At 37.8% G+C, this 27,072-nt stretch overlaps 1 protein-coding gene across 2 annotated transcripts in view; it reads right to left on the bottom strand.

The window, feature by feature from the left end:
• LOC150105642 (protein Spindly-A-like) overlaps positions 1–16,723 on the bottom strand; it is a 203,450-nt gene extending 186,727 nt beyond the window's left edge. For both annotated transcript variants that reach the window (XM_090394965.1, XM_090394964.1), the window contains exon 1: positions 16,544–16,723. The gene's annotated coding sequence lies outside the window, so the exon portion shown is untranslated. The remainder of the gene's footprint in view (positions 1–16,543) is intronic.
• Between the last annotated feature and the right edge of the window lie 10,349 nt (positions 16,724–27,072).

Below are 27,072 nucleotides of genomic sequence, written 5' to 3' on the forward strand. Positions count from 1 at the left end.
GTTTTAACAGGCTTACAGGAAAATGAAGGAATGATAGAAGCCAAATCATTAGACCAACATATATCAAAAAAGGAACATGGCAGAAATAGAAGCCTGAAGCATAAATGAACCTCAGAAAAAGCATGGATGCTATGAGCAGAAGGAAAGTTTTCTGCATTGATATTTTCAAAGTTACACTTGGAAATGATGGAAGTTTACTTACCAATCTGGTATGAAAGGAGAAAATGAACACATGCACATGCCTGCACAAGGATAATAACCAACTTTATTTAGTTATTATCCCTAGTTGAATTATTATACAAATATTTCACCTTGGGCACAATGGTATATACTCTACTGATGGACACAAGCATACCAGTTGGATTGGTTTGGTTATTTAGAATTATGGCCGAAGCAATTCTGACTATGAGGATAGCGTATATCTTAATTATGGCACACCAGTAGGAAAGCAAATTGAGCATAAAAGGCAAGAGTCTGGCTAGGGTGCAGCAATGAAATCTTGCTCATTTGGCTTGAGATCTCAAGATGATCATCGCTCAGATTTTGAGTAAAGTGAGCAATCCATATGTTTAAATTTGGAGAATGTTATAGCTAGGGCAGATTACACGAATAACATCTCATATTCTTAACTGCTTCTGTATAATACAGAAGTTTTTCTCCAAATGGATCTCATGATCCATGTCGATGGCATGGTCTGTCACCCAGAATAAGTACAGCACTGATAATGGACAATTCCTGCATCTACTCAATCAGATGTTAGCATTTCTTTCTGTGTCTAAAATGTCAGTTTGCAAGAGCATAGAATTAAATGCAGGATAATCTATTAATGGAGAAAATCTTTTGGTGAGCATATAATCGCACCAATTACTTTAAAGGCAATCTATGTTGTACTTATATCAAAAGATCAGCAAATAATTTTTTCTGATATGCATCAGACATAAGGAATGGCAAAAGATTTTTGTGATCTGGATTTGTTGGGGAAGAATGGAGAATTCTACTGATGGCCACAGTAGATGATTCCAGCTTTATTTACTGTCTTGGAGGAAGAGGTGTGGGTATGTTTCCTGATGATAGAAAAGACTAAGGATCTGCTGGGTAACCTAATGACTACCATCAAGGAAGGGCAAATTTTTATTTTCCATTTTCAATAGTGAAATAGACCAGGGAGAGGAGAATGATGGCTCTTAAAATGTGCTACTACTGCTGGTTTGAGTAGAGAAGAGTTAAGGCCATTTCTGCAAAGGTGAGGTGTTCCATGACAAAATTAGAAAGGGGGGAAATGGAACTGTCTGTGATATTGATCCACTTGTGAGCTTTACTTACTTCAATCTGGCAAAATATGGTAAAAGTGAATATGGCTGATATGCTGGGGGGGGGGGGGGGATTTGAATTAGTTTAGATAAATTAAAGATATCTAAACTTTTTTAGATTATATACGGTAGGCCCCGTATCCACAGGGTTCGGTTCCATCGTCTTCTGCAGATACATGAAACTGCGGATAGTAGCAAAACACACAGATTTTTGCACATATATAGCAAAATTGAAGCAGAAAATTATTAGTACACTGACTTAGTCTCACACACTAGGACTGTAGGGTTCTTTAGTGAATATGTTATGTAGTTAATATATAATGTATATGCTAAATAAATAAGAATAAAAAGAGTTGTTTTTTTTATTAAATAAGGTAATTTCTAGACTACCACTTCACCCGTACTATCCAGGGATGCTGTCTACTGCATTTGGGTACACATTCCATTGCTCCTTGATAATAATATTATATATTTATTTAAAATTATCATGAAACAATTTTTATGTCTTTAGATTCTACGAGGAGCAATGGAATGTGTGCCCACCCAAATGAGTAGAAAGCACTCCCGAGTAGTACAGGTGAAGTGGCAAACCAAAAAAATTGCCTCATTCAATAAAACTTCGTCTCTAGATAAATAAAATTAAACCCACATAATAATTATGTAAAATGAAATGAGAAAATATGTTAATGAAAATGTAATTGTTAATAAAATCTTAACATTTTTATTTTTATTAGGAGGAATCAACTGAGACCAGAACACCTAGTTGTGTTCAGCTACATATTTATTCATCTTCCGAATCTTTGGTAGTCGGCTGCTTGCTTGCCTAGTGAGCAAATGATGTGGATGGCTGAGGTTCATTGATAATAGAAGCTTTGTCGACTTTTTTTTTAAAAAACATTGATAGTGGAAGCTACTGTTTTTGTCTCTTCAATTCAGTAAACAGGTTCTGCAAAGGTTCCAAAGCTTCTGTTATGGTGCAAATAATTTTTATGCTGTGCTCCATCGTTATGTCATAATCCATTATCTGTTCCTTTAATGTTTGAGCCGTTCAAAATATCGTGGCAAATTTTTCAAGTGTCCATGCTGGTGGTTCTTGTTCACTTTCATCCTCATCTTCTTCTGTAGAAGATTTTGCAAGGTCTTTCAACTCCTCGTTAGTGAGCACCTCACGATGTCCATCTATGTAATCATTCAATTCTTCTTCTGCCATATCTTCAAATCCCTCTCCATCTATTTTTCATGCTGTGTTAATTATCGTTGTTATCTGTGAGTTAATATCGGAGGCGTCTTGGGAATTATGAACGGCATCACTACACAAATTCTTCCAGCTTGCAGTTACCATTTCTGGTTTCAATTCGTTCATTGCTTCCTTGATGAATACGAATGCATCTGCAATTGCGAATGATTTCCAGTATTCCATGAGTCCAACGTGAGCAGAATCCTCACCATTGCACGAATCATATCGAAAAACCTGCTAAGCATATGAGGCTTTTGAAGCATCTAATGACACCTTGATCGAGTGGCTGAAACAATGAGGTCGTATTAGGCGAGAAGAAAACCACTTGAAGATTTTCTTCTTCGGTGACTAGTGACTCAGGGTGCCCTGAAACGTTTTCTATTATCAATAAAACTTTAAATGGTAATCCTTCCATAAATAACATGGCCATGATCCATGCTTTCAGATTTGATTGCCAAAAAACAGGCAGACAACTTTTGTTTTTGTTTTTAAGGGCATGTGGATTCTGTGCTCGGTAAACAAGGCCAGGTTTAAATATGTGACCAGCTGCGTTGCTGGTCACATATTTAAAGTACCAAGTACCAGCGTCAATCTGTCCTTAAATGCTTTAGAGCCTGGTGCCTGCATCACAGTTTATATGGATGTAGGTCTGTCGGAGCATTTTCTTACAAATGAAGCCAGTTTCATCACAATTAAAAACTTGCTTAGGATAACCTTTCTCTGCAATAATTTTTTAAAATTCTGCTGGGAACAATGTAACAGCTTTCTCATCAGCCGATGCAGATTCTCCAATATTTTTTTTAATGTTTAGATTAAACCTAGTTTTGAATATCTATGTAACCAGCCCTTGCTTGCTGTAAATGACTTTTCTTCCTCTTCTGTTTTGTCTTGTGGCCACATGTCTTCATATAGTATCAAAGCTTTTTGTCGTAACATGTTACCATCAATAAGAATCTTTTTTCTTGTCATGTCTTCCATCCACAAACAAATTCAAAGCTTTCTCTACCTTGAGTAATGCCTTATCACACACTGCACCCATAACGTTTGCAGATTTGGGAGCAATGGAAAAATTGGCACGAATTTTTTCTTTGTTCTTCAACACTTCACAATTGAAGATTCGTTTTTATTACAGATCTTGGAAATGGTTGCAATCAACTGTTTTTCTACTTCAATTATTGATAATCTTTGATTTTTCACTAATACTGAGTACTTCACGTCTTCTCTTTTGTTTTGAAGCCATTTTTTAATTTTTCACAATTTATTTGCTTGAATTTAAATGCAATTTTTATTTGCAATGACAGACAATTGACTGCTTTCTTCGACAATTCGAGTAAAACTAAACATGAACAAACACACACGTTTAAGTCCATGCGCCAAGCAAAACAAGCATGTTTCGGCAAGTTTTCAGCCTGTGCGTATGCGTCTCAACCGTTTCACGTGCTTTTTTCAAACTGCAGATAAGTGAAACCACAGATGGGGATGGGCGGGGGGGGGGGGGGGTTAATCCTTTATCCAAGTGTAAGCAAACAAAGTTTGTGCCTGAAGTATTTTCAGCACTGGGGCAACTCGTGGTAAAGGTGGTATGCCACACCACTTCTGGGTCACTACCCTGGCCGGTTTCGACCTCAATAAAGGTCGAAACCTGTCAGGGTAGTGACCCTTCCCCATAATGCATAGCATTATACATGTCTGCAAGGAGATGTGCTTTGCATTATGGGATACCACAAGTCATACCTTTACCATGAGTTTACCTAGTCCTGAAAATACTTCAGGCACAACTTTGTTTGCTTACAGTTGGATAACGGATTAAACCAAGTATATAATTTCTTGGTACCAAGTGAAAAACTTTCAACAACTTGATTAGTTTAGATTTCTTTTAGGGGCAATTTTGTAAACAGGGAGGTTATATCAAAACTAACCATAATGCAAGTTTCAATAATGTTAGTGTCAGTCTTTAATGATTGCATATAACAAGCAGTATTTGAAGTGCACAAAATATTTAATGGACATGAAGTAAATGAGAGAGAGAGAGAGCGGAAGCACAACACAAACAGGGAAATGGGGAGGGGGGGGGGGAGCCAGGGTGGATGGGGACACACTATGAAATGTGTGGAAGCTAGATTCAGAAGTGAATGTGTGAGTGGACAAACACATGAGATGACCTGGGATGGATGGGGAGAGTTTGAGTGTGAGGAAAGTTGTAGAATTGGTGGTAATATAGAGGCAGTGACTGCGGAAGGTATACTGAAGAGTCACATCGGAGAAGTGACATTCATAGGACTGGTAGAAGCAGCAATGATTTCTTATGTTTATATACTAATGCTAGAAATGTTCGAAATAAGGGGAATGAAATTGTTGCTTTATTTGAGCTTATTCGTCCCAAAATTGTTGGTATAAGTGAGCCATGGTTAGATGACGATGATATCCTGACAGGATATCATCGTCATCTATAGATATATCTATTCATCTATAGAGATGAATAGATATATTTTTCATCAAGTTTTTTGGGTGTTGCTATAGACCTGGTAATATGGAGGGTAAAGAAGGAAATGTAGGCAAATTGGCCTAGCTAGCAAGAAACGAGTGATCATTATGGGCAACTTTAATTATGATAATATACAGTGGAATCAAGAGACTACATCTGGAGGTAAAGAAAATGAAATTTTGGAGTTTTTGAAATCTTAGGCAGTATGTAACGGAGGATACCCGAGGATCAAGAGTATTGGATTTGATCATCTCATCAGATGATATTATAAATGAGGTGTCAAATCTTCCACCAGTTGGTGAGAGTGACTACAAGGTGATCACTTGTAGGGTGACCAGTCATTTGTGAACCCTGTTAAAAAGGAATATACGTGGAATTATAAGACTGGTAATTATGAAAAGCTCAAGAAACAGCTTGTGATAATAAATTGGAAAGAGGAACTGGATGGAAAGGATATCAATGCTGATTGGGCCTTACTCAAGAACTATTTGGTGGAGGCAATATCACAAAGTATTCCAAAAGTTAAGAGGATAAACAGAGCAGGTGTGAAATGGATGAATCAAAAGGTATGCATTTCCTTGATTGTCATTGCCTGAATATAACATTTTGTATTTATTGCTCAGAAAGATCACCAGTTTGTCTTTTTTTTTTTTCTTTTTTTTTGTTTCAGTCACCTCTATTATGTCAATCTGGTACTTATCCAATTCCTCAGTTAGCTATTTCTTTGCCATTCAGGCTTCTTATGTTGATAGTACCATTCTTGAACTCTGGTGATGTTGAGTTGGGGTGGGTTTCAGGATTTGTTCCAGTTGCTGACTTTTTGCTGTTTGCCCTGGCGAACGGGCGACATCCCATCCGGCATGAAATTCTGTCATGTTGTACCATCATTTTTTATTTTGGTTTAAGCCAAAAAGTATAAAATTTGGTCAGCTAAATCCCAAATTGCTAGCCCATCCTTGTTCATTCAGTATCCAGGTATATACCTAACAGGGTGCACCACGAGAAGGCGAGGATTGGACATTAGGTCAAAAGCCCTAGTCAGTTCTCTGCATTCCTTTAAAGGTGATGTGGAGGTCTCCTCTAAGTTATACAGTTTTGACCCTTAAGCAATTCTGGAATTTGTGAAGTAGAACTATTTTCCACTAGAGGGATAATTTAAGTCCATTTCTATTTAGATTTGGGTGATGTAGCAAGGTCTCACAACTCTCTCTCTGTATAAACATTCCATGAGATTATTACTTTTATGAAGATTTTTTTTTCCCAAGGAACAAACTGTGTCTGGTGATGACAGCATGCTCCACAGGACCCGATTGGTCTGACATATGGAACTTGATGCAGTCTAAATGTTCATCATGACACATGGCTGCAGATCTACTTGTTTGGCTAAAATACAATAATCCACTTGCAAGGAATTTGATACACTCCAGGATAATATAAAGGCAGAAGTCTATCTTGAGATGAGCCGAGAAAAGGAGGATTTCTTATTAATAGGATGGAAGGACTCATAGGGGAATGGATCTAAATAGTCTGGCTATACCTTCTGAGACACTTTAAACATAGGGAATGGTGATAAGATGGACTACCTCTATATCACTATTTTGACAAGAGGCAGATGACAAGGACTCTATAATTATCTTGCTGTCATGTGATTTGGGAAAACCATTAGTAAGGATGATGGACATGATGTGATTTATTTTTTTGGAGGAGCAGCAATTCAGTGGAGCAAAAATAGTGCGCTTGATGTGCTTGATGTACCAAAGTCTTAATGGTGCAAGATCTTTGACAATTACAGTGTTAGATCCTGAATGGAGGATTTTCTAAGTTGTTCATTCAGAATCTAACATGAAAATTCTAACCAATTTAAGATAATACCTGCACACCAGCAGAAAGACCTGGTTTGTTGTATAAGAGAATGTGTATTAATATGTGAATTGTATTAGAAATATTTGTAGTCAAAAAATGGAAAACTAAACTAGAGAATTATGTCAGATTAATGATTCTACGTAAAAGAAATATTAGCTTAAATTTGTGTTCTATTAAGCTATCTCAATTAACGTAAGTCGCCAGACAGGTAATGAGTAACAGTGCAAAGGTCGCATCTGAAATGCACGTATTGGTCGTAATGCCGGAGGGTACAGCATATGTGGAAAATAACGTAAGTGCGCTTTCCTTGAAGATAGCACCTAACAGCAATAGGGAGAGTAAGGATCATCTTAAGAGCATTAAAACTAAGGGTGGTGCGAAAAGGAATACAACAAAAAAGAGGGCGCTAGAACACAGAATATAAGGCAACGTGCCCCATATTGCAAGGCTCTTTTGTTCCGGATTTCATCTCGAGGATTCTTGACTGGTGGTCGAAGAAAGGACGAGCCAGGGTTATATGATGCCAGACAGCAGGCCGATTTCCTGATTATGCTGAACAAGATTCCACACAGAGCCATACGCGAATCATCAACCTATGAAGAATCGTGCGAGTCGCTGGATGTCCCATCGGAACAGAGCAGAGATAGCCCTCAGTCACGGCAGAAACTAGTTTGAGTCCGGCAAAAGTAGAAAGGACGACGTAGCCATAAGCCAGGCACCGAAATAGCCAATCGAAGGATGACCAGAACAACACGTGGTAGTTAATAGACCTTCGGAAAGAACTGGGTAGCGTAAACTAAGAGATCTTCGTTATTTGTTACGGAAGTGATAGAAGATAGAAATTTGTGTTTGATTAAGTTATGTGGACAATCCTTAGAGAACTTTGATAAGATTTCGTATTTTGAGACAGCAAATTCTGTTGAACAAAGAATTGTCAGGAATGAATCTAATTGTAAGTGACTGAAGTAATAAGTGTATTTCGCTTAGTAGATAGCCTTAACTGAGATAGCAACAAGTTGTGTAATATATCTTTATGAATAGCATGCATGAGAGGATACAATGGTGAAGGTTGTTGATTTTAGTGATCTAGAACAAGTGCCACTACCCACAGTGGATGACCCACCACACTCACCAAATGTGACCGTAGGGTGCTACAAAGGATAATATACGTAAAAACTGCCATTTGCTGGCTTACACATTGAATGCAGAGTTTGTGCAATGTTTGTAGCACCATAACCATTGAACTCCGAGAGGTATCTGAGCATTCCGGACAATGCAATGCTTCCTGCTTTGTGGCACTTCTACAGAACTGACCATTGTCTCTTTCAACAAGACAATGCACCATGTCCTAAGGCTGTTGCTGCTATAACTCCATGGTTTGTGGACATGAATATCACCCCACACTTGACTGGCTTCCACAGAGCCCTGTTCTCAACCCTACTGGACATATGAGAGAAAAACTTGAACACTAGGTGAGATCAAGGGTTATCTACCCCACAACAGCCCAGAATCTCATTACATGCCTACATAAAGAATGGTCCAAAATTCCCACTGATCGCTATCATACGCTTATGGACAGTATACCCTATAGGATTGCTGCAGTTAGTGCAGTGAAAAAAAAGTCCTACAACTTAAGGTGGGCACCATGGCTGTTTGTTCCTCACTATAATGTTCATTAACTTCTTGCCAAGCATATATATCAAATTTCTTGACTGTGTGAATTATCGTATTTTTGCCATACAGGTGGTTCTGTAGCCATGCATCGTGATGAACATTCAGACTATGTTAAGTTCCGAGCCAGAGCAACTGAGACTTGTGGGGCATGCTATTACCACTAGACACAGTTCTCTGGAAGAAAATTAAGGTTCTTTATAAATGTTAATACAACAAAAGTTGTGAGAGCTTGCTACATTGACTGAATCTAAATAGAAACAATGGGTTTCAATTATCCCTCTTATGGGAAATAGTTCTTCTGAAATTAACTTTAATTTAATTGTATATATTAATTTGTTTGTTTTTATTTTATTTAATTATTTGTTATTTAAATATGTTTTTTTTAAAATCTTGTTAAAATGAATTTTACTAGAACCTTAATAAAATTAGACCACAATACTCTATATCATCATTCACATGCAGCTTGTGCATGTCATTCTGTTGAATATACCAGTTTCTATTTAATTTGAAAGTGATATTGAAGATGCCCATGATAGCAGGGTAGAAATTTTGTACTAATTGAAATATATTGTAAGGTAAATCAGTTTTATGTTATTAATTATTCTTGTTGAGAGGCTTATACGCTGGTTAAACATGATAACTAATATTTTGAAGCCTGAAGCACTCAACGCTCTGTCACGTGGTCACAACTTCGCCATTGCTCCTAAGATATTACCGGCCGAGGAATTAATGATCCAAATTGAACGCGGAATTCACCAACTTCCAAACCACATCGCCAACGATATTCGATTGGATGTAGCCTGTGTTCTCAAAAAAGCAAACCTCCAAAATCCAACATATCTATTAGTGAATACAAGTCACTACAAAAATTGAAGAGAAACAAAGAAATAGTGATCACCAAAGCGGATAAGGGGAACGCCACTGTGGTACTCAACCTTAATGACTACACAGGTAAGCTCAAGGCTTTGCTATTAGATCGATCCACTTACCTCCCCATTAATTACAATCCCACCAACTCACAAATTAGAAAACTCCATAGGCTCCTTAAGAAGGTTACTTCTTGGCCTGTGGAGGTTACCAACAGACTAAAACCCTATAACTCTAGACCCCCCCCCCCCGCATATATATGGGCTCCCAAAAATACATAAAGAAAATGTGCCATTACGTCCCATAGTGGATGGCATTGATTCCCCCACTTACAAACTAGCCAAGCATTTAGCCAAAGTGCTCTCACACTATACTGGCAACACACCATCACACATAAAAAACTCAGCCCACTTCAAAGCCAGTATAGAAAACCTTACACTGCAACATAATGACATAATGGTCAGTTTTGACGTCTCCTCCCTATTCACGAATGTACCCCTCAAAGAAACCCTAGAGCTAATCCAAGCTAAATTTCCTCCTGATATCTCAGCCCTATTTCAGTTTACAATGAACTCAGACTATTTCGTTTGACAGGAAAAATTCTACAAACAGATAGAGGGGACAGCCATGGGTTCACCACTTTCCCCACCCTTGGCCAACTTCCTTATGGAGACTTCTGAAGAGAAAGCCTTAAACTCAGCCCCACAAAAACCTACCATATGGCTTCGCTACGTTGATGATGTGTTTGCTATTTGGCCACATGGCCCGGATTCACTCCTCTCCTTCCTAACATACTTAAACAACCAACACCCTAGAATCAAATTCACCCTGGAAAAAGAGGAAAACAATAACCTCTAATTCCTAGACACACTAGTAACCCGCCAACCTGATGGAACCTTGGTTTTCTCAGTTTATAGAAAACCCACCCATACAGGCAGATACATTCACCAACAATCCCACCACCCCCCCTCACAACAATATGGAGTTATTAAAACATTATTCAACAGGGCAAAAATAATCTGTTCTAATGATCAAGCCCTAACCACTGAACTAAATCACATCCGTGACACTTTCTCAGCCAACGGCTACCCCCTCCAAAAAATCCAAAAAATACTTAACCCAGTTATCCACAACCCACCACCCCCTCCCCTTCACAAAAAAGATTACTCCAAATCCATCACTATTCCCTACATCAGAGGCACCTCAGAAAAAATCAATAAAATCTTAAAAAAACATGACTTGACCACTTGTTACAGACTACATAGAAAACTGGCATCCCTTATCCGCTCCACCAAAGACCAACCACTTCCCCTAGACCTACCTGGTGTATACCAGGTCCCTTGCAGCTGTAAACTGTCCTACTTTGGCCAAACAGGCAGGACAGCAAATATCAGAATCTCAGAACACAAGGATTACATCCGATTTCACCAGTATAGCCACTCTGGGCTTGCAGCCCATGCTCTGGATACTCGCCACAGAATAAGATGGAAGAAAGCCACAGTCATACACCGCAGCAAGTTCAAGTATGAAAGACTATTCATGAAATCAGCCTCGGCCCTTAGGAACATGCCAAACCTCAACAAATTTGGATGCACGAGACTGCCCCAAATTTGGGAAAAACATTTATCAGAAGAACTTCAGCCCAAAGGCCAAGAACCACCAATATAGCCCGCCAGGGGGCACCATCAGAACTTCAGGAAAACGTTAGCTTCCTAGCTTCAGTTCTCATTTGCTGTTATGTAGTACTTGTGTGCACGTGTCTTTGTATTAAGTTCCCAAGAAGATGGCAACGTGACGTTTGCCGAAATATCAGAAAGTATATATTAAAGTTTATTTAATTTATATTTCTAGTATACGCTGTCAATTCCTTAAATATCAGTTAATATGTTATTAATTATCATGTAACCAAAGTGAAATACTGGTCTAATAATTGAGGAACAAAATAAAGTTATACCTAAATGTTTCTCCTTTAAACATGAGAATTTATCTGCAGCTATTGCAAGCTGAAGTATACTTTATTATAAAGCTAGAGCGCAACAGCTCAAAATTCTAATTCTTATCCAATTCTTGTCTTCCTCTTTCATTCTACTATGCTGAACTTCTTGCTTGGACTTCTCATTCACCTGTTTCCAAGTTATTCTTAGATAATCTGCAGAACTTCAATAATTAATCACTGAATTTAATGCAGAAAGTAAAAAAGAAAGGATTAAATATAAACAAACAGAACATAAATATAATGTATAATAAATACATTACCAAAAAGCAAGTACAATGGAACACCTGGAAATTGATATAACATCCTATGTTTACCAAGGACAAAAGATCACAGTAGAGGGCAACTGTAAAGAAAAAATTACACATAGAATTGAACTTGATTGGATAGACTTTGGAAAACATTGCGAAGCACTTAAAGTAAACATCCCAATCTGCCTTTAAAGAAAAATATTCGACATTGTATACTTCCAATCATGGCATATGGAAGTGAAACATGGACTTTGACTAAAAAATTGACCAACGAGCTGAGGATTACCCAGAGGAAAATGGAAAGATCATCATTCAGTATTACCACTCTAGACAGAAAGCACAATACTTGGGTCAGAGCTCAGACTAGGGCGAGACATTATAACAGCCATTAAAGATCCAAATGGCAATAGGCAGGTCATATTGCAATAAGTAATACTCAAAAATAGACAAAGTCATGGAATATCAGACCTTATAAATGTACAAATAACATTTTTGTCAATCAAGCAGTGAATTGGAGAGGTCAGAATTACAGCTGGAGCAACAAAAACTAATTATATCTGTTAATAATGTGTTCTCCTGACCATTTAGCCCATTTTGTTTGATGAAAATCCCTAGTTTCCAGAAACCGAAGTGTCTGCCACCAAGGACGCCAAGCCAACTCACTTTCAAATAAAAGGCCCTCATAAAGGCTGTTCACATCCAACACAAGATATGAACGAGGGTTTTCCCAATCAAAAGCATCATCAGTACCAACACCTTAATACCGAGTAGTTCAAATAGTGAAGGTGAACAGTGGCAGTGATTGTTGCCAGATGATGTTCTCCTAAAAGTAACGTCTGGATGTCGGTAAGTGGTGATGCATTTGACATTCATTGAGACTGTAAATGTTCCTTGAATGGATTTTTTTGTTTTTATTGTTCAAACATAATAGCAACAACTACCTATCATACCTTAAATATCACTTTAGTGATGGCAATCACTCTGATAATGAAGGAATTTTGTTTTTATTGTTCAAACATAATAGCAACAACTACCTATCATACCTTAAATATCACTTTAGTGATGGCAATCACTCTGATAATGAAGGAATGTAAGATACCTAAGCTATGCATAGATAATCAAAAGTGATGGAAAGAATTCGGCAAGAATATACAAAATAAATATCATGAAGGTGGCAAAATATTCTGGAAGCTATTGAAAAAGATTAGCAAATGGAAGAAAAAGGTACTGTAAAAGGAACCAGAGTTAATAAAAGGTGACAAACTATACAATGTCGAATATCCTTGATGTCTGCATTATTGACTTTAAAAGATTAAAATGTAACAAGCAGAGAGCGAGAGAGAGAGAATCATACCAAAAATTTTTAAGAGAAATGCAGAGGAGTACATATCAATACTCGAAAGTTAAAAAAAGTGTCAAAAACTTGAAATTATTATAAAGGTTGGTCGATTGGTAGAGCCTCTGCTACTAAGGGCTCAGTTAAGTAAGTTTGAGTGCGGTTAGTAGTTGGAAGGGGAATCAATCGTTCGATGCTGTTGGCACACTTTCCCTCAATGAGTCTTTGGACTCCCTGGAGGTGTCAAATAATAATAATAATTATTATTACGGGCGACTCCAGGGAGTCCTTAGACTCATCGAGGGAGGCCCTAAACATCATGTCCACACAACTATTCGACATTCTCACAGTATCTATCATACCTTGCCTTGAACTCATTCACTGTCATAGTACCCACAACAGACTCTAGCAGCTTATTCCACTCATTTACCACTCTAAAAGTAAAGAACCCAACTCTAACACCCTTGCTAACCACACTCTTGCCCAGCTTCCATAGATGTCCCCTAGTTCTCCCACCACCACCACCACCAGTCCTGATCTCAAAAATATCCTCTGAATTAATGTCTCCCCCTTCTCTGCCTATCAACCAATTTCTGCAACCCACAAATCTTCAACCTGTTCTCATAAGGTTCATTCCATAGACCTACTATCATCTTGGTCACTCGCCTCTGGATCCTCTCTGCCTCCTCCCCATCAAGAAGAAACCTAGGTGACCAAATCTGGGCACAGTAGTCGAGATGAGGTCTTATCAAGGCTTCGTAAAGAGGAACAATAACTTGCTTGTCTCTGCTCAAAGTATTTTTCAGCAACCAAGTGATTTGATGAGCTGATTTAGCCACTTTTGCAATGTATTCCCTAAACTTCATCTCCCTATCACACCAACACTCTGAAGTCCCTGGCCTCATCATTCTCCTGGAGTACAGTTCCACCAATGTGGTATACTGCTGCTAATATTTTCACTCCAAAATGCATAGCCTTACATTTTTTCACATTAAATTGACATCCATTCTCCTTAGCGCAGAACTCCAATCTATCCAAATCATCCTGAAAGATTTTGACAACTTCTGCATTCACTATTGCCCTACCCAACTTTGTATCATCAGCGAACAAATTAACCATTCCTCTTAGATCCTTCCCTATATCGTTAATGAACAAATTAAACAGCAGTGGTCCAAGAATAGAACCCCGCGGCACACCACTACTCACAGGCCGCCTTTTGGATTCTACTCCTGAATAAACTATTCTCTGATATCTCTCCATCAACCATCCACCTATCCATCTCACCAATCCTATATCCATTCCCATATGTTGCAGTTTACGGATTAGAATTCCATGTGGTATCCTGTCAAAGGTCTTAGCCAGGTCCAGCAGTATCACTGTAAACCCATTACCCTTATACAGTTCAGCCATCACTGTGTTATAAAACTTGAGCAAGTTACTGAGGCATGATCTACCCTTTACAAAGCCATGCTGTCCCCCGTACAGTATCTCATTTTCATCAATCCATTCCTGTATTTTTCCCTTGACTACTTTCTCCAAGACCTTGACAATGACTCCTGATATGCTGATCGGTCGGTAATTTGCAACAGTAGTCTTGGATCCTCCTTTATGCAGTGGAACTATTTTCCCCTCTTTCCACACCTCTGGGAATAAACCAGACCCGAGACTCAGATTAAACAACATGGTCAAGGGTACTGATAATTCTTTAGCCACTTCACGTAAGACCCATGCCGGTATACCATCTAATCCCACAGATGTACTCACATTAAGGTTCTGTAATAGACTATTCACCTCCACTTCATTCATCACAATTCCTGTATAAACTAATGGTTCCTTCATTCTTTCAGTGCCACCTGGATGATATACTTGCAAAGTGCTCACTCTAGTAATTCCACTATATCGACTGATTCAGTGAAATCCTTACCATCTGCATTCCTTAAAATCATTCTGCCATGTAGTTTTTTTTTTTTGCTTGCAGCGTATTTAAAGAACAGTTTGGGATTCTCTTTAGCTTGCATTGCTTGTTTCCTTTCATAATCCGCTTTTGCTTTTCTTACCATACTCGTTACCCTTCTGGCCTGCACTTTATACCATTCGTGTACCTGCAGGTCACCTTTCTCTTTAAATTTCTTCAACAGTTGTTTCTTTTTTTGCAGCTAAAGCTTAATGGTGTTATTCACCCATTTAACCCCTACCTGTTTTACTATTCGGACCCTAGGTATACAATCAGCCATAACCTCCTGTAAATGCTCCTTGACCACTTCCCATGCTCTATCGACATCTAGCCTTTGCAGTTTTACATGCCATGGCACTAAACCAAGCAATCTCCTAAGCTTGTCATACTTGCCAGCACAGTAATTCCACATATGCCCTGTCTTAATTGTAAATTCCACACCTTTAGCCACCTCCTAGGTCAAGACCTTATGATCGTTCACACCAATAGGTGGCAACATGGTCATATTCATTACAGTCAAATTCTCAGATGCTGTTACCAGGTCAAGCACTCTCAAACCCCCTAGTATTTTCTAATTCATGCTGTCTCAGTTATCCCTTAATTGAATAAAATCCAGTTCCTTTCTCACGTGTCCTCTCCTCCTTCTAATCAATGTTACCATAGTTGAAATCCCCCCATAATAATTAACCTCCTTCCACTCATTTCATCAATTGTTTATGCAAACTATCTCCACCATCTATTCTATCACCTGGTCTATTCAGTGTCACCACCTGGATTTTGTATATTTTGTTCTGCTAGTCACAATCTCACACCAAATAGCCTCAAATGAGCTCTTTTCATTATCCTGCAATACAACTTCAATTCTCCTTGGCTGCAGTTCATCAGCTATCATCAATAACACCCCCCCCCATTTTATTCTCTCTGTCCCTCCTAAACACACTATATAACCTACACATTCTATCCCACTAACTATATCCTCTTCTGTCAGTCATGTTTCACTAATGCCAATAACCTGTGGCCAGGAAAAGCCAACCAAAATGAAGAAAACCAGCTGGAGCATTTGATATTTGACCAGAAATCCTTTAGTATGGATTTCTGGTCATTTATTTATTTATATTTTTTTTAATCTGGTCCACACACAAAAAGGTCACAAGACCTTAGCACACTAGTGCCGTGTGTGGGCAAGAGGAATAGAAGAAAGAAGTCTGTCCACATTTTGCTTGAACAGTCAAGGGTTGTAATCTTTAGGGAAGACTATTCCATAACGACAGAAGTAGATGGAATAAAAGAGGAGGAAGTGAAGTCGGTTCGGTATGTTGTAAGATGGACTGTAAAAGGGTGTTGGTTAGCAATGGCCATCTGCAAAAGTAGCACAAGGCAGAAAATGGTTATCTACGAGTGAAACGTCAATTTTTTTGTTTTCGTGCAATTTCAAAGCAAACTTAAAAACATCGGTGAAGATTAACTTAAAATGGTCTTCACGTCTTTAAAAAAAAAAAAAAAAAAAAAAAAAAAAAAAAAAAAAAATTACAAGAGAAGAAAAGTTTACATAACTGGGGGTTAACAACTCTACCTGAATATTATCGAGGCACTAAACGAATGCAGCGAGGAAAAAATGTGCGATATACATAAATATAACAAATTCACACATATTTTACTAATTAAAATATTTCAAATGTTCAAAATTATTAAATTAAAAACATTATCAGTGATATCCTCCCCAACAACTTTCATACGCAAGCAACATAAAACACTGAAATCATGCTCGTATGAAAACACACTTCAAATATCGCTCCATCCTTAAACGCCATCTGCGATTCATGAGCGCCAATAAATATTTTCTTTTCCCCACAAAAAAATAGCGTTATACTTGATTCAAGCAACAAATTATGATTATGAATCATAAATAATCATAATCATAAATTATGATTATGATTATTATTTTACAACATATCCATGGAGTCTGGACACTTATCGTAAGAGACCAAAATTAATCATTATGCACACAAATCTTGTCCACGCGATTAGCCTAGTGGCTTTATGCTATAATTAGTTGTAGTTCTGTGCATAATATTCGTCAACTATAGAGGTTGTAGTTTAGTTTTATGTATCCAAAATGTCGATGACAGTTTATATAGTGGAAGAACTTGATGACATTTTACTGATCCGGTGGATAACTCAAATCTCTGTCAAAATGTAACCCTCTCCTTCTATGTTAAAACAAATACTACATATGTATATAGACAGTTGCAATCTGAAAGTGATAATAATGAAGCAATAAATCATGTAATGATATGCAAAAACAAGTTTTAGTAATTATATGTTAAGAATATTTATGATATGTAAAGTAACTACATGTGTATGTATAAATATGGTATATGTAAATAGCGCTTAACACTTCATGATAAGTTAATAATGTATAATCCAAACAATATCTGTATAATGAGAGCCTGTGTAGCTCATCAGTGGATGTGGCATTTGCACACCACCGCGCTTGGCCGCACGAAGGAAGAGTTGGTTTCGAGTCTAGTCGGCGACTAGAGGAAATTTTTCTAAGCCTTTTTTCGACCGGTTCCCGAGTTAGTCGATCTCTGGCACGGGCAAGCAGGTTTTTCCTCCCGGAAACTCGGGTTTTTCGTCCTGTAAACTCAAGAAAATCGACCGTAGAACCCACATTATTTCAGACATTAAGTATATTGTGTTAGGGTCAGGGACCACGAGATGGCGGCACATTTGAGCCGTCTCTCTTCACTGCGTACCGCTTAATTAGTGATAGCCTTGGGCCATCTGTCTCTGATTGGGTACCAGTGGAGATTGAACTGCCCACTCAGTCTCCAAAAGTTAGATAGGGCTAAATGGCCTCGCCTACTCCCGTTTACGGGAATAAAAAAGGCGTTAGCTGATTTTTTTTTTATCTGTATAATCCAAACTGTATATGTATAATGTACAATCCAAAATGTACATTATACTGTAAATGTATAATGTACAATCCAAAATGTTACAGTCCAAATGTAAAATGTACAATCCAAAATGTTTACAGTCCAAATGTAAAATTGTCAAGTCAAACATAACAAAGGTCTATAAAGAAATGTCTCCGAAAGAATAATTATATGTATTATAAGTAAAATATGATTTATGGAAATAGAAATGTGACTGGTAACTTAAATTCATAATACAGAATTCCATGGATAGTAAAGTTATGTTACATTAAAAGAAAAATATTGCTCAACTCATGTAAAAAGGACTGTAGGAAGAAGCAGACACTGAGCAGATTATGATGTTAACAATAAGGAAAATTAAATTGTATATAATATATATTATAAAGATAAAGAAATGTAAATCAAAATGCCAATTAGAATATGCATTCTATGTACAAATGTATACAGGGTGTTCGGGATAAATTTGACAGTTTCGTAAGGAAAAAGAAAATCTTCTTTGTATCTATTAAATTTAATGAATTGACAAAAAAAATTACAGGCAGAGTTAATTACAATACTATCAACAAGATTTACTCAAAATAACCACCATTAGCATCGATCACAGCTTCAATTCTGCTTCAGAACCTCGAACAAGCTGATGCTACAGTCTCCCTGGGAAGGGCCGCAAAAACTGTTTTAATTTTATCCATTAACTGGGCTTTTGTATTACTGGAAGTGCGATTGGTGTCTTTTTCAACTGCGCCCCATACAAAATAAACCATGGGGTTAAGGTCTGGGGAGTTTGGAGGCCAAACATTTGGACTGGTGAAGTCGTAGAAATTTTCAGACAACCATTTTTGACTTTTCCCAGAGGTGTGGCAAATGGCCGAATCCTGCTGCCATACATACGGCCTACCATTGGCTACCCTTGTTATCCAGGGCTTGACTACAGTTAGCAACTCCACGAACAAAGCCCGAATTCCAATGCCAGGGTTCTTCAACACCTGTTCCTGCAGATTTGCGAGGAATTCTGCTGTACGAACGCAATCAGATCGTCTGCTAGGGATCTTTCTTCTTGCTACATCCTCGTAGTCACCATTGCAAGTCTCTAGTTCATGCCTGATTGTTTTTACTGTATTCAGGGAGCATTGGGCAGCAGTCGTAATATCCTTATTTTGATGGCGGGCACGAATCATCATGATACAAGTTATTCTCTTCCATGATTCAGGTGGGTTCCAGCTATCCATCCTTTCTGACATCTTGTATATGAATGAAGAAGGGTCCAAACTTTTAAATGAAGAGAAGTGTGTGTTAATACATGTAACTTATTTATAATTTGACATATTTATAATTAATTATAAATATGTCAAATTTATCCCGAACACCCTGTATATATTTATTTGGATTGTACGTGGATGCTTTAGTGTTAATAAAATAGTTCCTAGTGGCTGTACGCTTCGCAACGATATGCCTGGGGAAGGAGTGCCCTAGGTTCGATTCCCGTCGGTGATGTGAGGAGATGAAGGATAGCCAAATTAACCGGTATTGGGCGTGAACAGTAGTACCCCCAAGTTTATCCTAGGTTTTTTCATCCCGCAAACCAGCCTTGAGAACTCAACACTACAGACATAGGATACACTGTGGCGTAGGGCTGACCACCTTATCCTGTGAACGGTTTGAGGTCTCATGATTAATAAACCCTCGACACCTCAAGGTAAAAGAGGGCAAGAAGGATGAGATGAGATGAGGTACACAAATCCTATCATTCCTCTCTTTGAATCCATTCACCGTCAGGGAACTTACAATCAATTCTGGCAATTCATTCCTCTCACAGACCATTCTCCATGAAAAAAATCTGGTCCACACACACTTACTAACCACACTCTTCTAAAACTTCCACGGATGGTCCCTAGTTCTCTACTTGTCACATATTGAAAATTTTCACTTGCCTCAATTTTATAAAAAAAACCTTCAATATCTTAAAAGTTTCATTCGTGTTCCCCTCTCCTGTGCCTATCCACTGAACTTTGTAACCCACAAGCCTTCAACCTATCTTCGTAAGGAGTATTCGACACAGCTGTCACCATCTTGGTCACATGTCTCTGAATACTTTCTACCACCTCCTCGTACCCAAGATACCCAGAAGGGTGAAAGTAAAGGGGATCTCATCATTGGCCTACTGAAAAAGAGCAGGGTCAGAGTGCCCCAGTAGAGCAGTAGTGCAGTAGTCAAGATGTGGCTTATAAAGAGGAACTTACTTATATTTACTCAAAATCCGAGCAGTGGCGGCTTGTACATGAGCACAGCGATATTGCAGCAACCCCAAGGAAAAACGAAAAATTTACATTTTGTTCGTGTTTATAAATAATAACAATGCTTACAACATTATATAAATGCAATACAACATGATAAAGGTTACAGCTTATGTTTCGACATTGATTGAATAGTTAATAAATTGGATTTGTTCGATTAACACTTTAGATTACGAAACAAATGCACTGAGATCTAACGCAGTGTCCGAATTATCACGTTCGGCAGCTAGACTCGCAGATATTCGCTTGCACTTGTCACGCCACGTAGCAAAGGAATCCGACGCTGCTCTCTGAGTAGCCGCTACAGATAAATTGTATGCTTGCACGCGTTATTTCTGTGAGATAGGAAACTATTATTTGTGTGTGTTCGTGGTGAGGGGGAAATATTTTAAATAAAGAATTTTTAATATGTAAATTTATTTATTAATAAATTGGTTATTACTGATTAGGGAAAAAAATTTCTTTCTATATGAAGCACCCCAACTTGAAATTTTCACCGTCCTCCACTGTCAAAGTAATTCTGTGAGCTATTTTACCAACTTTTGCAATATGCCTTCTGAAGTTCAACTTTTTGTCGATTATTTTCCCCAAGTCCATTGCCTCATCAATTTCTTACAATCAAATACCATCAATATGATACACCATATGCAATCTTTTCAACCCGAAGTGCATAACCTTCCATTCTGCAATATTAAATTAACAATCATTTTCCGTTGCCTGCAATGCTGTTTTATTTAAATCATGCTGCAGAATAGCTACACCACCTTTATCAACCATTGCTCTCCCTGGTTTTGCATCATCAGCAAACAACTGAATATACTGAGCATACCCGCTTAAATCATTTCCTATGTCATTGCTATGCAAATTAAAGAGTAGTGGCCCTAGTACCGGTCCCTAATGTACTCCACTAATCACCATCATCTCCTAGATTTTGCTCTGCCTTATATTACTCTCTGCTGTCTCTCCATCAGATTCACAATCCATCCACAGATCCAAAAAGCCTCAGCTCCATTCTCATTTGATTCAGTTTTCGATTTGGTATTCTTCCAAAGAATACCAAACTAGAAGAAGCTCCTCTAATTGTCAACTGGAATTGAATTTAGAATAGTCTTTCGCTGTACATGCAGCGAAAGACTATTCTAAATTCGAAGATCATTTATGACTACTTCGGTACTACATGTACCAAAGTAGTCATAAATGATAAAAAAATTCTGCTACATTTTTTTTTTTCCACAAGGCAAAGGCAGATTTCATCTTCTCTTCTACTTCAGTACCTAAAATCTCCAAAAGGTATGAAAACATTTATGGCTGTTAGTATATGAGAGACCAACTAGGCTACTAATATTGGTATTTGAACCAAGATGAGTTACTTCTCAATTAGCTAGTACCTCTAGCTAATTAATTGTAATAACTACTCCTATTCTCCAAAGAGTGTTTTATGTCTAAGGATGTGTGGTCATGGAATAATTTGCCTGTTTCCAGGGATGAAAACTCGAATTTCCATGAGAAAGATCCCGTTTCCGAATGAAATCGGCTAACTCACCTTCAGTCGATAACATCTGATATTGGTTTGCGTCATAGACGGGATTCGGAAGTAGGTCTTTCGGACCAAAGATTTCTAAGGAGCTCTACAGTATAAAAATTTTAAAAAAATGTATATACATGTGTGTGTGTGTGTGTGTGTGTGTGTGTGTGTGTGTGTGTGTGTGTGTGTGTGTGTGTGTGTGTGTGTGTGTGTGTGTGTGTGTGTGTGTGTGGACAGACTAGCTGTCATGAGCTAAAGAGTGCAAGAAACACCATGAGTGAGTCCTAATACTGCATATGAAGAGAACTCTATTTACTGACAGAAAGTGCAGCGACACACAAGTCGAACATTACAACAACGAACATGGCGGCTCGTCTGGCCTGGTGCGTGTAAACTGGAAAATTGGCCAGTGTAAAACTGTATTCTATAGCGATGAATCAAAGTTCATCTGTTTCCAGTCTGATGGCACGGTGTGGGTATAGAGGCAGTTGGTGAACGCTTATTACCACAGTGTGTTGTAACAACAGTAAAGTTTGGTGGTGGATGAGTAATGGTGTGCGGGGCGCATTCAGCTGCTTTGGAATGGGATCACTGGTCGTTGTCCGTGGTTCCATGAAGACAGCTCATTACCTTGATATTCTGGAGATATTGGCTGCACTGTGGAGTTTTTATGAAACGAGCCCGTGTTGCTATCAATACGATAATGCCCATGATACAAAGCGGCAACTTTTATGGAATGGTATGAGAAGATGGTGTTAAACGACTGCACTGGCCTTTGCAGTGTTCTGACCTCAACTCCTATCGAACACGTGTTGATCAAACTACAGCGGCAATTGATGTCCAGAGCAGCACATCCTCGATCTGTTACGGAACTCAGCTGCTTTGATGGAAGAATGGAGACAAATTCTACCTGATCTCTGCCGCATATTGATGGAAGCCTCCCTCAAAGGGTCCAGGAGGTGATCAAAGACAAAGGTGGATATACCCGATATTAGGAGCTCACCTGCTGACTTCAAATGTAAATTGCTAAAGTGTTGGGACAATTATTAGTAGATAGTTTATATCTAACTATAATGCAACTCTCGGGTTTTAGGATCATGAGATACATATAGCTGCCTGCCTGTGGAAATTATGATGTAATTCAGCTGTTATCATTGCAAAGCTTATTATGACCTGCCTATTGGTTGATAGCTAACGGTGTATTTCATATGCTATCGTATGTCAAACCTTTTTAGAACCAAAATTTCTTTCTACACCGTTTCGAGAATTTAAAAAAAGGGATAGAGCACTTATTAGTTATATTCACCCATTAGTGAGGTTTCCAATTTTTTTTCTATCCGAAAGTTTCTTTTTTCTATAAAAACTCATTCCAAAAATAAAATTACGTTATACGATTCAAACACCATTTGAACTTATAATTGAAACTCCAATATTCTAAATTATAACTGTCTTGGTTCAGATGGTCGAAATTAGCTATTTAATACCGTAGTTTCTTTGTATATATTTATCTGTTAAAACCTTATTTATTGTCTTATTTGTTCATGAATACAGAATATTGCATAACCCCGTTTTTGGCATCCCAATGTCTCGTTTTTATCTCAAGGAAATATGGTCAGCCTAGATATATTAGAAGATAAAATCATCAAAGTTAATAAATATCAATTTCTTAAATTTTTATTTAATGTCTAAACATTTGATTAAGCTACATTTTTAAACGAAAGTTGTTTGAATCGCTAGACTACATCTTATCATGCAATTTGCGATAGCTGGAGATCGCTTTATCAAGATTTCGGCGGACTACCAAGCTTCCTTCCATATCAGGATCAGCATCAAACAAAATTTCCTTAGAATACTCAATGTGATAATCAATATATTAATATAATAACCAATTCTCAATGTGAATACTCAACTTAGCATACCCAATAACTTTCTGAATGGGAATCGAGCAAGTTTCTCACACCTCCATTATCCATTTCATTCAATCCAAGTTATTATCCAATTGTACTGATTTCTTCAGTAATGCTAGATTTTGGATTTTGCTCACGAGTTTAAAGCCTATGCATAACCTTAACTTTAACCAGGAAAGTTTTTTTTGGCATACTCTTCCAAAAGAGAGACCAATTTCGTCGAGTTTGAATATTTGCCGATTGCAATAATCATCCTCCTCATTTATCCTTTGCAATTCTTCAGGAAACTTTACCACAGAATCTTTATCAGCCCTAGCAGATTTCCGTTATTCTTACGTTATGCAGGCCAGCTCGATTTTTAAAACTGTCAAAACATCCGAAACTCGCATTAAAGCTTTCACATTCCTCTTGAAATTTGATCTCTTTCAGTGAGATAAGAATATTGTGAGTTTCTGCACGAATATTCCTTGTACTAAGAGGTATTCTTTTTTGGATACAATCCTCAATCCAGAGTGATAGAAGTTGCTCCGTCTCGATCATTAAATGGCTTCTATTTCTGGTAATCTGCATGCTTAAAGAACCAGAAGCAACTTTCCTTTTTCTTTGTGTTACTTGCTATTTAATACAGTCCGAACTATAGATTCGCTCAAAGCAGTACCACTTTCACACCACATTAAGTGTAGCTTGGAATCATAGAAGAGACTAAATTGATTCCCATCTTTAAAGAGTACACCAATGTCTTGAGTCCAACAATATTTATGAATGCAATATCACTGAAAACGTGCTCAACGATGAGCTGTGGATAAAGGAGGCCGACTACATGCCTTCGATCGTATAGGCCTGCTTGTCGCAGACGTCTTGCCACACTTTGTTGAGATAACCGACTTTCCGTGGTGCATCGATTACGTTTTGCTGTTATAACCAAAAATCTGTCTTCATTTTCTTGATGGAACGAGGGCGACCTCCTATCAAGCGCCTGGAACATCCATTGGTTTTTGAAACGCTACCCAGAGCATGGAAACAACTCTGCGTAAGATTCCAATCTATCTCGCAATATCAGTTAATTATGTTGAGTTCTTCAAGCTTTCCAATAATTCTTCTCTGCATGAAATCATCTAGATATTTTGAGACATTACAAAACAACCAAGTTTGCAACTTTATTCCTTCACGAAAAGACCTTCCTTCAAACACAATTCACTAAGCACAGTCTTTTGTCTTTTATCCTGTAAGTGCTACCACGTGAGTCCATTGAGCGATTCTAAAATTGGAATGTGTACCCGCTTTCTGGTGGAAATCGTCAGTTATGTAAATTGGGACAAATTTGATTCCTCAGAATTTGGAGTTGTAATCCTCAGAAATACTGTTGTTATTATTATTATTATTATTATTTTAACGGTGTCTCCATGGAGTCAAAAGACTCATCGCGGGAGACCCGACATTGACACACTAACCATTATTTACACAATACCTGTCATACCTCTCCTTAAATTCATTCACGGTTGAAACATTCACAACCAGTTCTGGCAAAGCATTCCACCCATTCACAACCCTCCAAGTAAAAAAATCTAGTCCTAACACCCTTGTTAACCACACTCTTACACAATCTCCAGGGATGGCCCCTCGTTCTCTCACATCCTACATTGGTCTTAAGAATATCATCAGTATCAATCCTGTAAAATCCCTTTAACAATTTAAATAACTCTATTATATCTCCTCTCCTACGTCTATCAGCTAGTTTTTGGAGCCCACAGATCATCAATCTATCCTCATAGGGAACATCCCACAGACCTGCAACAATCTTTGTAACCCGCCTCTGAATCCTCTCTACCACTTCCGCATCACTAAGAAATCCTGGCGACCAGATCTGTGCAAAATAGTCCAAATGCGGCCTTATTAATGCCTTATAGAGTGGAATAATAACTTCCCTATCGCTGCTTGTTAGTGATATTGCCAAAACATCACATCAAATTACATGGCTGTTCCTCAACAGCCATGTAATTTGATGTGATGTTTTGGCAATCTTAGCAATATGCCCTTTAAACTTAAGTTCTCTGTCCACAATAACTCCCAAGTCTCTTGTCTCATCAACTTCCTGCAGTTCAGTTCCGTTAATATAGTAAACAGCATGCGAGTCATCCTCCCGAAGTGCATCACCTTACGACATACAAAAGATGCATAAGAGAACAAATCGTAATGAAACAGGTCAAAAAATAAATAAAATAACTTCGATATTGCTTAGAAAATAAGAACCTTATTTCATTCTTTTTTTTTTTTTTTTTTTGAGGTTTCTTGTGGCTCAAAAATCCTCAGAAATAGTGTTGTAATCTTTAAAAATGGTGTCGTAACTTTTTGGACACTCACTGGTGTCCAAAAACGGTTTTGGACACCAGTGAGTTTTGTTATGACATACAAAAAATACATAAGAGAACAAATCGTAATGAAACAGGTCAAAAAATAAAAAAAAAATAACTTCGATGTGGCTTCGAAAATAAGAACCTTATTTCATTCATTTTTTTTTTTTTTTTTTTGAGGTTTCTTGTGGCGTAACAACATCTTGAATGGACATGACTTCGATTCTTCTAGTGTTTGGGATAATGATAAGTAGCACTCCTGCATACCTCTATTTTTCCCTTTTTTTTTTTTTAGTAAGGAAATAGCTTACTAGCAAATTTCGCGAATTTTATCATTCAAAGTAAGATCTAGGGCGAGCTAAGGAAGATGATTGATGCTCGCTTTATATTGTATATACTACTACTAAGACGAACTTGGTATGATTTATTATTATAGAATAATTCGGTAGCATTCAAGATAAAAATGTAATACTTGAGGATATCCGTGATTTCACTTTCAGCATTTCGGTGTTTCAAAATAATTTGAGGAAGTGCGCATGATAGGCCTAAAAGTTCCAAAAAAGAAAAATATGATGAAGTCATTTAAGAGGATTATATTGATAGAATAAAAAATTTAGCCAATAGCTGAAATACTTAATTTTTTCCACTGCCTAGAAAGTGATGGATGAGAAGTCTGAAATACCTGCATGAGTGAAGTGTCTTGGGAGGTAAAGGACTACTGCAGGCGAAACATGGGAAGTGGTGGATTACCCATTAAGACAATGAGGCACGCCTAAGGGCCTCAAGCTTTGGGGCCCCAAGCCAAGACATTTTGTTATAGTGTTTTAAAATATATTAATGTTTTCAGTAAACATAATAAAAATCTTGATTATTTTAAGGGAAATTTTTTCAAAACAATTATTACGTTTTAATATGTATTTTGAACAGCGCACACTATCTACGCTTTAAATAATGCCGCAATACCAATGTCGGTGCTAGTTGACAAGCTTCGTATTTTGTATTTTGAACAGCGCGCGCTATCTCGCTTTAAATTAAACCGCATTACCAATGTCGGCACACGGTCAGTTTTCTTGACCTCGAAGCTGTTGA

Source organism: Typopeltis vanoorti, chromosome 6, assembly GCF_054136105.1.
Source record: "Typopeltis vanoorti isolate ZY-2024b chromosome 6, IOZ_Tvanoo_1.0, whole genome shotgun sequence".
NCBI classification, from domain to species: domain Eukaryota; kingdom Metazoa; phylum Arthropoda; class Arachnida; order Uropygi; family Thelyphonidae; genus Typopeltis; species Typopeltis vanoorti.